At 39.6% G+C, this 19,038-nt stretch overlaps 1 non-coding gene across 1 annotated transcript; it reads right to left on the reverse strand.

The window, feature by feature from the left end:
* Window positions 1–16,527: 16,527 nt before the first annotated feature.
* Window positions 16,528–16,670, reverse strand: LOC123625561. Its single transcript, XR_006730567.1, has one exon. It is a non-coding gene; the product is annotated as a U4 spliceosomal RNA (small nuclear RNA).
* Between the last annotated feature and the right edge of the window lie 2,368 nt (window positions 16,671–19,038).

The raw sequence follows: 19,038 nt of genomic DNA on the forward strand, positions 1-19,038 counted from the left end.
GAATGGGGACAGCCTTGGGGTTAAAGTTCAAGGAAAACCCAAGTTTTATCTGCGATGTTTGAAGTTTTATTATGAGGATGTATTCGTATGTTGCTTACATACCTACTTTTTAAAGCAAAACAATTTTATGTGGAACAATAAACTAGTATATGGCGTGAAACAAAGACATATCTCTTTCAGCTAACACAGAGTGAAGAGGGTAGAAACATCTGTCAATGAATGGAATGGCTCTCTGGGTTTCCGGGGCAGCTATCAGTCTATCTATTTAGCACTAACTGCTTCTGCATGGGGGAAGAAAATAGCTTTCCGAGAGCACCTATTCTGTCCCAAGCTCACTGGAAAGCACTCTGCAAGCATTTGCTCATCTAGTCTTCACCAAAACCTTATGGGGTCGACATTGCTAGGCTCTACAGAATAGGAAGTGCCCCGGAGCTTGTTTCAGACAAAGCCCGGTCTGAAATCCAAATGTGCCTGTCGATGTATAACAAGCTCTTTCCCAAATCCACAACCCTTGTATTATTGAGCTACGCATATATGTGTCATGTATATTTATGTATAGTCCAGCTACTTACCTACCTACCTATCATCTATTCATCTGGCTAATCTCATGACCATAAATAGTTGTGTTTATACTGGTGGTTCTTAATTCGTAATGATTTTGCTCCCCCCCAAGGGTCATTTAACAAAGTCTGGAGACATTTTTGACCATCACAACGCAGGAGAGAGGGGTGCTACCGGCATCTATTGGGTAGAAGCCAGGGATGCTGTTACACCTTCTACAATGCACAAGACAGCCCCTCACAACAGAGAATTATCCAGCCCAAAATGTTAAAAATGCCAAGGTTGAGAAGTCCTGGTCTATACCTGTAAGAATTGCTGGAAACTAAACATCTTCAGGAAGGTCTGACAAGGTGACCATGAAATGCCCAACTTATGTTTTGTCTCTGAACCCAGATTTGGCTAGCTCCCACAGTCAGATCACATACTGCAATAAAAAATTATTGCTCACTGCCCTTTGGACAAAAATCAGTCAAGTTATTTCTTTAGCTTCTTGGGAAACCAAATGGGAGGGCAGTGGAGTCCAGCCCAGTCAAAGATAACACAGGTCAGGCTAAGGAGAAGGTTAAGGAACAGGTGAAAACAAGTCTCTTTGATTTTTTCCCACTGAGGGAAAAGCTTACAGAAGTTCTAACCCATCACACCAGGAAAGTGTGAAGAATATTAATAAGTAAACAGAAATAGCCCATTTTGTGTTTGGATTCTATCTTATTTTCTGATCAGACAGCATTGTGACATGAAGATGTATTTTGATAAATAGTCTTTCTGAGTATTTATCAACTCTCTTTTCAGTATAAAGTCTTCCCATTTTCTGCCTTTTTAAGTCTATTTCTAATAGTGAAAAAGATACCAGCTATAATTAAAACCTAATTCTATTCCTGCATTCATTAGGGGGAAAAAACCCAGAATATGATCTTCTGTAAAGCTCTCAGAAATAATAAAGTCTTCATATCTGCCCAGAATAACAGTGATTTCAAATAGATAAGCTGTGGAGAAGAAATACCCCCAAATGCAGAGAAATTAATTGCTGTTTTTCAAGAAGATTCTTTAAAATGCAGTAATTAATTGACCCACTGTTGGAGACAGTTTCCCCATAGTTAATAGCCAGTATTCCCAGACACAAGAAAGACGGATTGCTCCCATCTGAAAATAGTCTCCCCTAAAACCAAATGATGCTTTCTGGTATGCGTACCATAACTGTGGGGTTTCATGAATTGTTGCTGTTCTTTTAGCCCTGTGAGGGGAACATGCTGTCAATGTTCCTGAAAAGTGTGCATGTGTGCTTTCCTGAGTCTGAGGCCTCTGTCAGCCAACGGACTGATGTGTATCTGAGAGCACTTTCTCCTGGGGAGTGAGGTATTGTCGCAGGGGAGGCAGCATGGTGTTGGGGAAAAGTAGGGAAGGGAACTCTCAGTTCCTTCCTCTCTCCTCTCAAGCTGATCACACCTGTGACTGGGAGGTACAATGACACAAGGAGAGGGCAGTTGGATCAAAGCCTTAGGGCTTCTGCAGACTTGCACGCACCCCATCCTTTGAGCTCTGCAGAACCCACTCCTTGCTCTCCTCTCTCCTGCCTCTTTCCTGAAGCCTGACCTGTTTGGACTGCAACAAGGGACTTCCTTGCCTCATGACATCTCTTTGGATGTGGCTAATGGAAAGCTCTGGCAGGATACTCAAGAGAGGGAGAGTGAGGTCAGGGTACTTTGTCCTCAGACTCCCTCGCTGCAGGTTTCCTCGAGCAGGCTGTGCCCTGCCACTCCTGTCCCAGCGCCCCTTTCCTCGCTACTCACTCCTTCCAGGTGCTGGGGACCTCCCTTCTCTTTGCCCCTATTGCCTAGGGACAATGATGCCTCTTCCTGTTGGTACTAGCTCCTGGGTGCCGCACTCACTATCCCTTGTGGTTCTCCTATACCCTGCTCACACCTTTCTAAAGACTTCCTGTATTACACTCTCCTCCAAGTGTGCAATTTGTGCCATCTGTTTCCCGCTAGGGCTGGGCTGATTTTCCCATGTTTCTCTAAACCCTATTTGACCTGGGGGATTCGCTTTGCCTTGGCCTTCAAGCACATGGCCAGCAATGTCACTTCATGAGACTTTCCATTCCTAAATTGCGCTCAGGACTGACACACTCTCTGAAGTCATTGTTCTGCCCCCTAGTGAGAAAGAGAACCGGAAACGAGGGGCAAGAGAAGCTAGAACATAACCCACATTGCTCATTTTGCAGGTGGAAAGTGGGGAAGAAGGAAGGAGGTGTGAGGCAGGCAGTGAACTTTGACTCTCTGCTCTGGGTCAGATTGAGATAAAGAGTGAGAGCTATTTGTGGAAGGGTTTGGATGTGTCTTTCAGTTATTTCTATTTCTCTCTTAAGTAATTAATTTTATCAATAAATTCTGTGAACATATCAACCTAGAGTTGACCACTGTAATTATAGTCTCTTACTTTAAAATCTTCTGTATATCTGGAATTTTTTCATCTCTCTTATTTCTAATTTTTTCTTAGATGTAAATAAATGGTGATTCTCTATTTTTTCTTTAATTAGATTACCGGAAGTTGATCTAGTTGATCTATTTTTATTTACTTTTGAGAGATGGGGAGGAAGGTAGTTTGGACATCATCACTTCCTGGAATAATTTATCTCTTCTATTCTCTAATTATTTTCTGCTTCAACTTATTTCTGTTCTTATCTTCATCATTTGCATTTACCTACTTACCCTTGGTTGGTTTTGAATTCTCAGTCTAACATCTTAAATTGCTAACTAATTTACTTTCATTGTTTCTTATTTAATAATGAATTGACTTACAGTTATGAACTTGCCTTGGAGTACAACTCTGTCAGTATAACATAGGTTTATGATGAAATAGTTTTACCTTTATTTTATTTCTAGATAATCGGTAATTTAGAGCCTATTATTCTTTAGCTCAAAATTATTGAAACTTTAATTTTCACTATTGTTGGTTTTTACTTTTATTTTTAATTTGTATGTATCTCACATTCAATTTGAAGAGTTGATCTTATAAAATATTTGCTTTAAGGAATTTATTATGCTTATTTTTGTAGCTTAGAATAAGGTGAAATTTTATAAATCTTCCTGGAAGCTTAAAGAACGTATTTTTATTTTTGATATATGCAATTCTTATTAGTTATTGTAACTAAATTTATCTAGGTACTCTGTATTTATCTATGTATTTTAAGTCTATCTTATCTGCCAACGGTAAGAGAGGTGTGTTACTATCACCCAGGGCAAATGTGCTTCTGTAAATTTACCGTTTTATTTCTAACATTTTTAGCTTTATATATTTTGATGTTATGTTATTCAGCAAATAAATTTTCATGACATTTTATCTTCACTGTGGATTTTAAAATGATACTCTTTGTCTCCTTTAACAGTATTTGGCCTAGAATAAAGTTTGTCTGAACTAATATTATCAGCCCTGCTTTCTTTGTTTTTATATTTCTCTGTTAATATTTTTAACCACGTTTTCCCACTTCCTTTGTTCTTTAGTTTTAAGTAGCACCAAGGGGAGATCTATCGCTGAACACAATAAGAGAAGTTTGGCTTTTTCAATTGGGAAATGTCATCAGTGGTACAGATTCTTTAAAAATGATCTAAAAAATGCCCAATGGAAGCCCTTCGTTGGCAGACACTGCACCGCATCTGTGTGGTTTCCTCAGGCAGAGCTGTGAATCGTCAGCCCTTGACTTCGTGTCATTCCTGGCTACTGACCGGTTGGAATGCCTTGGGCAAGCCAGTGAGTGTGCCTGGTGGCTGATGAGTAACTTTTGGTACTCTGAGAACACGAGTAAATGAGAGTGGCAAATAAGATGTCACTACCAGCTAAGATGTTGGTGTTTACAGTAGTAAGATCACCCATCAGGTAGTTCTCCATGTGTGTTTCTCCCCACTGCCATCTTCTCCTGTACTCTCAACATAACAGTGGGGCAATAACGGGTTATGTTTAGGGAAATAAAATTTCAGAAATCTGGAGAAACATATTCTAGATCTTACGTGGCATCCTATCTGTCCAAGGCAGGCTTAAAGGAAGACTTTGTCAGATTGGGTGCTTGTGCCTGTAACCCTAGCACTCTGGGAGGCCACGGTGGGAGGATCGCTTGAGCTTGGGAGTTCAAGACCAGCCTGAGCAAGAGCGAGACCCTGTCTCTACGAAAAATAGAAAAATTAGGCAGGCGTGGTGGCAGGCACCTGTAGTCCCAGCTACTTGGGAGGCTGAGGTAGGAGGATCTCTTGAGCCCAGGAGTTTGAGGTTGCCGTGAGCTAGGCTGACGCCACGGCACTCTACCCAGTGCAACAGAGTGAGACTCTGCCTCAAAAAAAAAAAAAAAAAAGAAAAGAAAAAGAAAAAGACTTTGTCTACATACAGTGCCATATGCAATGCCAGGCATCAATACTATATGTTAAAAGATCTACTCTAAGCTCTTTGTATGTATTCAAACCACTTGTGCCTCAGTTTTCTCATCTGAACAATAAGGATTAAATTAGGCGATGGAGTGCATATAATGTAACCAAAAGGCAAGAGTTGGCTAACATTGGTACCGACTGACTTGTCCATCTTGTTTTATATCTGCTATTTTCTCTTTTAAATGTATTTTTTTTTATTTTTTGATCTGCATTTTGGTTTTGCTCATTTTTTTCCAGTAGTTAAGAAGGGACTTCTTTTTAAAATTTTGTTTTTGGGTTCATTTTACTTATTTGAATCACTTTTTCTCTGGTTTTCAAGATTTAATGTCAACTTTCATCCTCTTACAACATGAGCAATTTAGTGTGCTTATGTTTGCCACCCCCTTCTAACCCATTTTCTATCCGATTAGTACTGGATAATTGAGAACCATCTCTTGAGAATCATACTGACATCTGCATTCAAATTGGAAAGATATTTATAGTTTTTAACTTTATAGCAACTGTTTTCTTTTTTCACAATCACTCTTTTAGTATCGTGGTTTTCTTATTCTTTTTTATTTCAGCATATTACAGGGGTACAAACGTTTAGGTTACATATATTGCCTTTTCCGCACCCAAGTCAGAGCTTCAAGTATATGCAACCCCAGATGGTGCACACTGCACCCATTAGGTGTGAATACACCCATCCCTTCCTCCCCACTCCCACCTGCCCAACACCAGATGAATGTTACTACTGTATGTGCATATAAGTGTTGATCAGTTAATGCCAATTTGATGGTGAGTACGTGTGGTGCTTACTTTTCCATTCTTGGGATACTTCATTTAGTAGAATGGGCTCCAGCTCTATCCAGGATAATACAAGAGGTGCTAGATCACCATTGTTTTTTGTGGCTGAGTAGACTTCCATGGTATACATATACCACATTTTATTAATCCACTCATGTATTGATGGGCACTTGGGTTGTTTCCACATCTTTGCAATTGTGAATTATGCTGCTATACACATTCTAGTGCAGATGTCTTTTTTATAGAACATCTTTTGTTCCTTTGGGTAGATTCCCAGTAATGGGATTGCTGGATCCAATGGTAGTTCTGCTTGTAGCTCTTTGAATATCTCCATATTGCTTTCCACACAGGTTGCACTAGTTTGCAGTCCCACCAGCAGTGTATGAGTGTTCCTATCTCTCTGCACTCACACCGACATTTATTGTTTTGGGACTTTTTGACAAAAGCCATTCTCACTGAAGTTACGTGATATCTCACCGTGGTTTTGATTTGCATTTCCCTGATGATTAGAGATGTTGAGCATTTTTTCGTATGTTTCTTGGCCATTAGTCCATCTTCTTTTGAAAAGTTTCTGTTCACGTCCTTTGCCCACTTTTTGATAGAGTTGTTTGATTTTTTTTCTGGTGATTTTTCTGAGTTCTATATGGTTTTCCTATTCTTGAGTCTCTCACCCCAAGTCAGTCCTCAGTTGTGCAGAGATCACATTCAAGTTCTTTTTCCCCTCAAATGAGAGTTTGTGGAGAACAATATTTGGAAAGTTTTTCAAAGTGTCTTCTATTTCATTTTTTGTGTCATTTTTTTGTCTGTTCATTTTTTGCCTTTACCCACGAGTGGCCATTGGGCTGGTTACAACATTCTTGGATCACACACTCTTCCTTGAAAACACTATATGAGTTGTCTCATCTCCTGGCATTTACTACTTTCTTCAAGGTGTGAATCTTTTTTGCATTATCTTTCCTTAAAATACAGTGCAAATTTTTGATCTCCATATTTAGATTCTCTCAGCTTCAGAAAATTGTATCTAATTATACCCTGCATGATTGTTTTCTTTCAATTGCTCTCTTTTAATCTTTAGAAATATCTAAAATTTATGTATATTAGATCTATTCTCTGTCTCTCTGTCCTTTTTATCATCTTTTCCTTTGTATTCCTCTGACACATATTGGATGCTCAATAAATATTTCTTGAAAGAAAAGAAAAAGAAGGAGGGAGGGATGGAAGGAAGGAATTTGGGGACACATTTTCAGTTTCATCTACTCAGCTTTGATTTGACTTTCTGATTATTTGTTTTAACTGTGGGTAGTTAACATTTCACTCCTATGGCTGAATGTCAGCTTCCTTGCAGCCTTTTCTTCTATCACCCAGTTTCATTTTTTCATTATCAGTCTGTCTTGTGGTTGTTGCTTTCAAAATGATTTTCAAGTGGTGTTTTAGGGCCCCAATTTCTTATATCTTACCAAGGATTCTATATGCTCCCCTGACACCCAACTTATACGATAAGTCATTTTCAGTGGGGTGTTGGTTTTATTTTGTTCTGCAGTTATTTCCCACCCACCCCTATTGACTTGTGTTTTTTGATAGACACTCTTGAGTGATACTACATGGACTTGCTAGTCTGTAACAGGTGTTCTTCTGCTCAGGTACTGATAGAGCAAGATGAGACCATCTCCTAATCCATCTGTTTGGTTCTCTGACACTTTAACCAATGACCCACTGAAATCTAGGAATCACTTTTATTGTATGCATGGCTTCCGAGGACTCTCCTGTCCCTGCCCCAACACAGCCCTTTCCCTGCTATAGCCTTTGAGATCTAGGGGGCCCTACCCTCCCTCATTGCTTGTTTTATTTCCTGTGGATAGACATTGGTGGGATAGAATCAGATGTGGGGAGTCAACTGCCACTTTCAAGAACAAGAGTTACTTTAACTAAATGACTATGTTATGATTGGTATAGATCCTGGGTCTCTGAGCCAAATGGAGACAGTATGACAGTGTGTGTGCATGTGTGTGTATTAGATGAAGTAGAAAATAAATTTCATCCTACATTCTCTCATGCATGCAAAATTCTGTTCTGCTATATATTGCTTTTCTTTTTATTTACATGCTTTTAATTTAATATCTGTTACTCCTAGACTATATTAATTCTGATAGGAAGTGAACCTAAACTCAAGCTCCCTGAGGACAGGGATTATGTACTTGGCTCACCAATGGACCCAGTAGCCTAGTTTATACATAATGTTGAATGAATAAATAAATGAGTGATTACATAGAGATTGAGATTGATTGAACCAGATACATATTTTGAATATCATGGCAATATTCTCCATGACATCTTTCTATATATTTTATTTATATTGGTTTACTAATATATGTATATTTTTAATTTTAAATTAGATTATTCCTACCAGCATGCAGCATATGGTAATGATCTTAATGAGAATCTTTTGCTAGTCCTCTATAAATTCCAATATTTCAATTTTTCACATATGATGGTAAAAGTGCTAAAATGCTCTTTTACAGAATTAGTTCATATGTCGAGAGGTTCAGTATGTATATTTAAAAGTAGCATGATCATTCTGGTTTTTAAAAGACTTTGTTTTTTGTGCTTGAAAATCATAAGAGAACATTTGGAAAACAAGGCAAAAAAAAAATTTTCCATAATCCCATGACTGAGATGAAATCGCTAATAACATCGCGACACATTGTTTTCCAGGCCTCTTCAGTGTGGAGTCTCCACGGCTATGAGTGGGAAGTGGTTCTCCAGCCTAACTCCAGTGGCAGGGTTGAATCAGGGTATTCATTTAGGAAGAGAAGTGCAACCTATAGTCCTGTAGCTGAGACTTTACTTTTATTATTTGTGTATTCCCATTTTGAAAAATAATTGTTGCTTTGGAAAACCTTTCCCAGCGCCATGCCCTAAGACAATGCAAGAAAAAGCTAAACCCCTCCAAGGGTAGGGAAATAAGATGAAGCTACTCCCAGCAAATCAGAGAGGTGGCTGCATGTAGTAGGGTGTGTTGCCCTTTAAAGATGACTTTATAATAATCTTTGTTATTCACATTCTAGCAATTAAATGATGTCTAGTAACAGAAATCTAGAAAATTTTGCAACTCATAATCATAGGCCTGACCCATGGAGATGTTATCTTGGGGCAAATCTACCCATGTCCAGAACGGTATAGGAAGAAAGAACTTGGATGGCAAAAAAATGAGCCATTTAAGGAAAAACAAAGAATTTTCTTGGCAAATATAAGCTAGATATTTTACTATGTCTTGGTTAAAAAAAATTGGAGGTTTTGATTAAGGCTCTGTTTTGTAATAGTCAAAGGTTACATGAATTATGGGTATGCAAACTGTCAAAAGCATCTCTATAATGTTTTCATTTCAGATTCGGTTCAACCATACTAACCCATCTTTTGATTACCTTCATTAAGTCCTAAATTAGATCCCACTTTTCATTCCCACCCCCCATGCAAGCTGTTCTGTTAATTATAGAAATCAATATCAGGCCTAAACCAATGGGATACAGACTCAATGTGGATATCCAATGTGGACAGAATAGATCAAAGACTCCCCAGCCACCTCAAAGAAGAGGCTCCTTTCAAATGCATTCCTTGATGAGTGTACTAAATTTTAAACATAATTAGATATAATTAGGTGTGTTTTTCTTTTTTAGTTTTTAAGCATATTAATATATGTCACACAATATGTAACATTTTGCATCTCATTTTCACTTAACACGATATAATCTGCAAATGTCTCCATTGTATCATTACATGGTCATCATAGCCATCATTTAAATAGCTGTATGACACCCCATGCAAAGCACACACCATCATCATTTGTTTCTTCCCTCATTGGAGATCTGGAATGAAAAAATTACTTTGTAAAATCCCAAGGTGGACTATTCTCTGGAAAAGTTTAATGATTCATGCCCAAGGTTTAGACTTTTTGATAACGCATGAAGACAGATGTTTCCCATTGAGAGAGGAAACGTACCATCCAGAGTTCTGTTTGTTGTGGCTATTTTTATTTGTAGCACAACTAACCAACTCTCTGTAATTCTGTTTATATAAAGGAGCTACTTACATAGTATAGCTACTGAGTTATATAAGCAGCTACTTTACATAAAGATACCAAGGGATTGGGTATCACTTCAGAAAGGGATGTGGAATAATAGAAACTATGGGCCTCGTCAAGCTCACTTCTGTGGCCCGTTGTGGGATATTTCAATTCCTAACTCAGAGCAAGAACGTCTTCTGCCAGGGCCCCGTCCTGGGAGCTGGCCAGAGGAATTGAAGACATTTGGGAAAGAAGACGGCGGCTCTGGCCAGAGATCACTAGGCCTCCTCTTTCCAAAACAACAATAAATGATGATTCTCCTCTGTCATATATAATGGATGTGAAGCTTGGTCATTTCTAAGCAGAATGAATAAAAAATAAGATGTGCAGCCATGTGAAATACCTTTGGTTAAGCTTTTCTGAGAATGACTAAATTCAAGATACAGATGTATGTGCATCTGTGTGTATGAGAGAGAGAAAGAGAGGGAGGGAGACAGAGAGAGAGAGAGAGAGAGAGAGAGAGAGAAGGAGGGATGGAGGGAGACAGAGAGAAAAAGACAGAGACAGAGACAGTAAGAAAGAGAGAGGAGGAGAAAAAGAGAGAGAGAGAAAGAGAGAGAACACAATATGGTGTGTTCTCTAGTTTCAGACAAAGGAGGAGGGGGTGGCAGTGAGGGACATCTGCCCTGACAAGGAGAATTTTGCAACTGCCAGTATTTTAAAAGTCAGTTGTGTTATTTCTTTTACATTCTCTATAGACGACACAGCCCCATTGGGTAGACTACTCCCACTCACCCAACCCTGGTATTCCACTGGCTTTCACATATAGGACCTTATGCCTCCAAAACAGAATCAGCTGGGGTCCTTGTTATTAACCCTATCTTAAGGACAAGGCACCTGAGACTCCGAGAATTTAAATGACTTGCCCTTGGTCATACAGCTAGTAAGAGGTCAAGTCAGGATTTGAACTCAGAACATACTAATTCAAAAGCCTACATTCTGTAAAATATGCTAACTCCGCAGGGATGGTGATACAGCTTTTGTTCAGAGAGTGAGAAAGAGAAGAATCAGAGGTTATAAATAGAGAGAAAGCAACACAGTGGCTGCTTTTATATTTTTTGATCTGAGATCTTTCCTTTCTTATCTCATTGTATTTTTATTTTATTTTATGTTATTTTGGTTACCATCTGTTATGGGCTAAATTGCGTCCTCCCAAAACTCATATGCTGAAGCTGTTACCCCCAGTATCTCAGAATGTGACTGTGTTTGGAGATAGGGCCTTTAGAGAAGGTGATTAAGGTAAAATGAGGCCATACGAGTGGGCCCTAATCCAATACAACTGGTGTTTTCATAAGAAGAGGAAATTTTTGACACAGACGGTGCAGAAGGAGGACCATGTGACAACACGGGGAGGAGGCTGCCATCTACAAGCCCAGGAGAGAGGCCCTGGAAGAAACCAACACTGTGGACACCCTGATCTCAGACTTCCAGCCTCCAGAACAGTGAGAAAATAAAATTCTGTTGTTTTAAGCCACCCAGTCTGTGATATTTTGTGACTGCAGCCCCAGAAAACTAATACACCATCATTAGACATACTTGAAGGCTGCACCTTTGAGGGTCTGCCCCATGCCGAGACCTGGCAAAGCCACTTGCCCAGGTGACTCGTTAGAGGTTGTTTCAGTGCCACCAGAACAGGTCGACAAGACCAAACCCAGGACATCGTTACTTGTACCCAAGGCAGATGTGGGAGCTGCCAAACCGACATTCCTCTAAGGGCTCTATCCCCCACCTTTCTCTTTACTCTCTGCCAAGTGGAGATTTCCCAGAAAGTTGTAGTAAAACGTACACTGGCTGCTGTTGGCAAAGATGAGCTGCTCTCAGTTTGGGAGCTACTGAATCAGGGCCTTAACCAAACATGAAATGACAGAACTGTTTCCAGCGGAGGATTAATTGAGCCAACTCAAGGCAAACACAACGTATTTTGGCATTGCTTTTGACAGATGGAAATAAAACAAACATTAGCAACCGGATTGCAGCTAACAATATGCAAAATTAAAGAAGGTACCTTTTTAACTTTGCCTGAGAGCCCACTGGCTTTTCTTATAAAATCTGCAGAAGAAAAAAGACCGGTGCTGTTAATCTCATTACGCAACCAGTTAGCACATGCAAACGAGGGGAATTAAAAGTCTTTGCATTCATGGGAGGAAACAGATATTTGACACATATATTTATTAAGGAGACTGGACTGGAAAATAGCACTGCCGTATTAATCAGAAATGGTGTAGAAAATACTTAAATAATACAACAGAATGTGCACAGACAGCATAAGCTGCTTACAAATGGAAGCTAAGGTCTGAGTATTTTTTATTTAAAGGTTAAATTTTCAATTAATTTTTTTTCAGCTTGTTGCCATCCCTTCCAAGCATCACTGTTAATTGCTATAAAACGATGTCTCTCCCTGTTTGAATTCTGGACATGAAGACCAGAAGCTGTCAGCCATCTAATGGGCATCAGACTATTGGGGGAGAAATCAAAATTACTGTGTAAGAGCTGAGCCAAAATGTCAAACTCCAAGAAGCCAAGTGATTGGTTAAAAAATCCTGTTTTCATTTGTTTAGTGTCTTAATTGGTTTGTGCTCCTATAATAAAATACCTGAGTCTGGGTAATTTATAGTAATAGGAATTTATTTATAATAGCATAACAATAGAACTAACAGAATAATAGAAATTTGTTATTTATTTCTATTGCTAAATCCAAGATCAAGGTGCCAGTAGGTTCAGTGTCTGGTGAGGGACAGGTCTCTGCTTCCAAGATGTGGCCCTGAGCACTGTGTTGTCACATGGAGGAAGAGTAGAAGAGGATAAATCCACTTCCTCAAGGCCCTTTATAAGGTCCCTAATTCCACCTATGGAGGGCTCTGCAAATCTGCAGAAGACCAGGGTCACTTTGCACATCTGGAAGCAGACTTCTCAGTGGAAATCTTACAGGCCAGGAGAGAATGGCATGATATATTCAAAGTGCTGAAGGAACAAAAAACCTTAGCCCTAGAATATAATATCCTGCAAAATATCCTTCAAACATGGAGGAGAAATAACAACTTTTCCAGACCAAAGAAACAAAAAACAAAAAAACTGAGGGATTTCATCAACACCAGACCTTTCCTACAAGAAATGCTAAAAAGACTTCTTCAATGTGAAAGAAAAGGATGTTAATGAACGATAAGTGAGTCCCCTGGCGAGCACAGGTGGGGCTACCAACTTTAGACCTCCTGCCCCCAAGGCCTGGGCAAGGTTTAGCCAACTTGTGAATCAATGTGGATTGATGGGAAAGAAAATGCTGTCCTGGAAGGAATATACTTGAAGAATCATAAAATTTGAGAACAAAATGGGAATTTAAGATGATCAAGCCAAGCCCCTCATTTTGCAGATTAAAGAAAATGAATTCCAGAGGGGGAAGCTACTCGCTTCAAGGCCACAGAGCTAGGTGGAGTGGCACATCCAAGCCTCCCTGCCTGGTGGATCTTTCACCATTAAAACCAAAACAAGGAACCGTGGGCAAAATACAGACAAGCCCCAGTTGCTTTCAAGAGAAAGATTTTCTTCGCTCTCTCCTTCAGCCCCCTCCACGTTGCCTGTGGAGTGAGGTGCCACTTTGGCTTCTACTATGTGTTAGGGGGATCAAGGGAACATCATGGATACCTGGACTCTGGCTCTGGCCTTGCTGTGGGGCTTGGGGTAAGTCACGTCACCTTTCTGGGTCTCAGGTTCTCGGTAAGTAAGATGGTGAGTGTGAAAGAACAATTCTAATGATGCACTGCCTGGTATACTCTCTAAACCAGGGACTGGCAAACTAGGGGCCAAATCTGGCCCTCCATCTGTTTTTATAAATAAAGCTTTACTGGAACACAGCCACACCCACTCATTAATGTGTTATCTATGGCTGCTTCCATGCTATAATGGCAGATTTGGGTACATGCAATGGAGAGACCCCCATATGGCTCACCAAGCTTAAAATATTCGCTATCTGGCCCTTACAGAAATATTTGCTGACCCCTATAAGAGAACAGTCCCTCTATCTACTAGCTTTGAGATACACACACCCCTACCATATATTTATATATTTCCTGGACAAGATAATTTTTCCACTGGGTGTTTGCTTTTTGTAGAAAAACATTTCAAACCATAGAGCTAAATACAGAACCAAAATTCAATAAATGATATTCATATCCACCTAGTTTTAACAGATATTAATATTCAGTTAGGTTTTGCTTTTGCAAAATTCTGTATCATAGGAATCTATAAAGAATCTTGATTTCCCTTAGAATGCGGGGGAAGAGACACACATGCATACATGCATATGCATACACGTAAATGACTGGAAAAATGCAGCACTGCAGGAACATGACTGTCATCACCTGATTCTGACATTCCCAACTCTGGTATTTCAGATGAGTATCAAGGCCTGGCTCGTGAGATCCATAACCTAAATTGCAAGACACGCATTTTTGCCAGACATTCAGAAAATAATTGTGAGTTTTAAAATCAGATATATGGTTTAGTTGAATAGTGAAATTGTTAAATTTTCGTTATGAAATTTAGCTATAATTACCTTAACTAGCAGTCCTTGCTGTACTGCTTAAACATTAATGTAAACAGGGCAAGATTTTTAAAAAATAGGAAGCTTGAGATTGAATTGAGTACCATTTTCCATTCACCCTTATCCTTAATCCGCTTGGTAAAAATCTCAATCTTAGGAATCAATCTTAAGTGGAATGTCCTTTTGTAACCATTACGTATTTCTTTTGTTAGGAAAAGCAAAACCTTTGAGATTTCTCTGGACTCCAGGGTTTGCACAACTTCATTTGAAATCATTCCATCCCCCTGTGACCTGGCCCCAGCTCACATGAAACCAAGGACAGATTTTTGTTTTATCTTCTTCAGACATGACAAAAACTAAAAGAAAACATTCTGCTTCTGTCATTTGGCTTCATCGACATCAATATTTGCCTCCTACAACCCTGGAATAGTTCTTCGCTGTACTAATCATTCACCTTTTGGGGCTCTTGAAGGGGGGTGGGTGGGTGTGTGTGTGTGTGTGTGTGTGTGTGTGTGTGTGTGTGTCTCCTGCATTCTAATCCTTTCTTTTCCTTCTTCCAATCAATAATTATTCTGGGTTGGTTATCAGATGAACATAAATTTTCATCGAGGGCTTGGCTTTGAAAAGTCTCCCTATCTAATATTCCTTTGATACAGAATTTGGAGTTAAAGATGTTTCTGCTAAAGCCAGACATTTTTTTTCTTAAAAGACCAGGGAGGTTATGAGGTTAGCACATGGTTAAATAAGTCTTTGGAATACATTCTTGGGACAGAGCTACGCATTAGTTTTACTACAGCTATTTTAGTTGTGCTAATGGCTCCACATGGCAAGGGGAGGGTGCCACGGGCTGGTCAAAATCGAATGTTTCCATCTGTCTTCCCAGTACCACGCTGAAGTGGGCATTTGTCTCACATGTGTGTTCATCTCTCCAGATTAAAGGGACAATATTTCCAAGCTTTGGGATTTAATGTCTCTGCTTTAGCCTTCAGAACAGCTCTCCCTAAACTGCATGCCAAAGCTCCAACCACATATTATGCATCCTAATCCCCTCAAGCCAGGAGCTGGGAGTGTGCTAGATGCAGAACCAAGGGGACTTTGGAATGGTTAATAACAAAAGATTCTTAAATATATCATAAATATCTATTACCAGGAAGATTAAGAGTGATAAGAATGTCCTTTTCTCAGTACAAGACTTTTCTCTCTTGATACTTAGCCTGCTCACGTAGATGAGGTTAAGCCATGTGCCTTAATGGGGAACTATTAAGACACCTATAATTAAAATGAGTTTTCTCTGAGTGCTCAAGGAAAATGAGGATTTTTTTTTCTCCTAACAATTGTGAAAACATAATAACAAAATAGCTAGAGCAAATTTGAAAAGATAATAGCCCACTTAATTCTATCTCCCTCAAAAAGGCATAAAGGAACGGTTTCAATATAGGGTGGTCACGCTTGGGAAGAACGGGGACATCAGAAGAATTTACTTAAAATGCAGGTCCCCAGGCCCTCCTCGCACAAATTCTATTTCTTGAGATTTGGGGTCAGGCTCAGGTTTGTCCCTTTTAATAATGACCCAGGCTATTTGGGTTTCAGTAATCAGAAGACCAAGCTTTGAGCAATAGCAAGATACAGTGTTCCCCCCTTATCCTTAGGAGATACATTCCAAGACCCCCAGAGTATGCCTGAAATTGCAGATAGTACCAAATTCTATATATACCATTTTTCCTATGCACACATACCTATGAAAAAATTTAATTTATAAATTAGGCACAATGAGAGACTAACAACAATAACTCCTAATAAAATAGAACAATTATAACAATATGCCAGCATCACTACTCCTGTGCTTTGGGGCCATTATCAAGTATAATAAGGGTTACTTGAACACAAGCAGTGTGATACCGCAGCAGGTGATCTGATTACCCAGACGGCTCCAAAGTAACTAAGGATGTCTACAGTGTGGATACACCGGACAAAGGGATGGATGATGCATGTCCCAGGCAGGAAGGAGCAGGACAGCAAGAGATCTCATCACACTACTTATAACAGTGTGCAATTTAAAATTTATGAATTGTTTATTTCTGGAATTTCCCTTTTTCTTCTGTTCAGTCTCTGTAGAGACAGACTGTCAAAAATTGCCAATGCCCACCATATTTCAAGTCATTATGGCGGGGTATTGGGAAAAGTTTTCAATTAATAATAATTGTGCCTTGGATAAACATAATTGGCTATAATACTGCCATTGCGCAGAGCTTAAAAATGCTGCTTTTTTTTTCTCCCTTTGAGACAGGGTCTTGCTCTGTTGCCCAGGCTGGAGGGCAGTGGTGTGATCATAGCTCACTGCAACCCCAAACTCTTGACCTCAAGGAATGGTCCTACTTCAGCCTCCCAAGTAGCTGGGACTACCGGCATGTGCCTCCATGTCTAGCTAGCTTTTTGTTTGTTTGTTTTTATTATTTTGTAGAGATGGGGGGGTCTCACTATGTTGCTTAGGCTGGTTTTGAACTCCTGGCCTCAAGCAATCCTCCCGCCTGAGCCTCCCAAAGTACTAGGATTATAGGTGTAAGCCACCACACCCAGCTGAGTTTTTCATTCAATATTTTCAGATCTCAGTTGACCACAGGTAACTGAAACCATGGAAAGTCAAACTGCAGACAAAGGGGGACTACTGTAGCATGTTCAATTCCAATTATTTTTCGGATAGAGTACATAGCTCCCAAGCTTCTAACTCTGTGCTCTAACTTCTTGTCATTCACTACATATTTATGTACACCACATACATGGTTTTCAGCCTGGTGAAATTTAAGAGATCAGAACTTAAATCCAAAATCTTAAATGAATTTATTCAGATGTATTCTCATAACACCATTAACGGGCCATAGAGCAAGAACATACAGTACAGCTCCTGCTGTGTGTTGCCATATTGCTTTACCCTAGTGTTAAGAAATTCGTATTTAAATCAGTAGATTAAGAGGACCCAATATTCACCATGATGTCACCAGCAATGTATATTTGAATTTATTTTTACTTTCTTCTGCTAATTTAGTCAGTGAAAAATGGTATCCCGAGGTGGATTTACTTCATACTTCTTGCATTTCTGGTGAAGATTAATGTATTTCCTTGTGTTTCTTTCCTATTTATAAGCTTCCCAGAGAAAACAGTGAAATGTTTGAATCTCTCTTTGAGGTTCACATTACTATCCCCACATGATAATGTAGAACTAAGGCTCCTTCTTTTAAGGCCACACAGAAAGTTCCAAGGCCAAGATTTGAGCCTAGCTCTGCCTGACAGCAAAGCCCGCACTCTTTCCACTACCTTGAGCTGCCTACAGCAGGTTTCAAAGGGTTACTTTTAGAAATTAACTACCCTCAATCTCCTACAAAAACATTTTGGAGAAAAGAGAGAGGCTTTGCTCAGGCTTAGTTATGGTTAATAAAGAAAACATTAATCACTTGAAGTGCTGTTTTGGAGCTCATGAAACTGAAATGGAGCGCAAAATGAAATGTTCATTTATTTCTGAGGGGTTTATTTTGTTGTTAACATTCAATCACTCAATCCTCTTTGCCTTACTTATAAAGTTTGAGGGAAAGAACACTATTTAAAAAAATACATAAAGTGCTCCTCTGAATGATACAAGTAGCAGCCTTCTTCTCTTAGAGGCGCAGGGGTCCTGGGTTGTGAATCCTAGGTAGAATCAGGACATCCCATAGAATTCTTCGTCCACCAGGGCAGGGTGCTTTCAAAGGTGCTCACACCAGTTTTCCCTATGAGAACTGTAGCCTCTTATGAGACCCCAGCTTCTGCCGGAGTATGAAATGCCTGGATTGAAAGCTTAGTTCCACCACTCGCTGGCTCCATGGCTATTGGTGAGTCATTTAAATTTCCAGGGCCTCAGTTTCTTTATCTATACATTCTACCCTCTTTGATTTGTATTGCGGAAATGAAACAACACACATGCATTTGGTGCCTTCACTATCCTTTCCAGAGAAAGGAGGTATCAGATGCTTGCAAGATACCACTCAGAGACGGTCATCGCAGATTAGCTCAAGTCTTCTCTTTGTCAGGCAGGAAGGCCAGTGTAGGAGAGAGAGCTGCCCAAGCATTGGAGCACGTTCCATCGTCACCATGGCTTATGGATGCTCTGACCCCTCCTCTCCACCCATAAACACATAAAAGGCAAAAATGAAGCAGGGACAATGTTCCTCCTCCATTCCACTCCCACTCTACCAGACAGGCGATGAAAATCAGAAAGAAACAAAAGAGCAGAGCAGAATGAACACCAGAAGTCAATTGTCATCCATTATTGGTTCTAGTCCCACTACCTCCAAAGTGTTTCTCAAAACACAGTCTGTGAGTTCTCCTCCATATTGTATTTATTACATTTTTTAATAGAGAAAACTCTCTTCTCTGGGATGTTTAGGAACTGAATGCTCTGTTCAACTGAAAGTTCTATTTAATCAGAGGGCATCTGATATTGTATGCATGGAATTCTGGTTTTCAACTTTGGAACATGGCAACAGGTTTTTTGAACAAAATTTTAATCAAACATAATTTAATGTTTATCCGAGAGTTTGTAAAGCATGGTAGGCTTTTGTATTGCCCCCGGGGTATAACAAAAAACA

Source organism: Lemur catta, chromosome 20 (assembly GCF_020740605.2).
Source record: "Lemur catta isolate mLemCat1 chromosome 20, mLemCat1.pri, whole genome shotgun sequence".
Lineage (NCBI taxonomy): Eukaryota > Metazoa > Chordata > Mammalia > Primates > Lemuridae > Lemur > Lemur catta.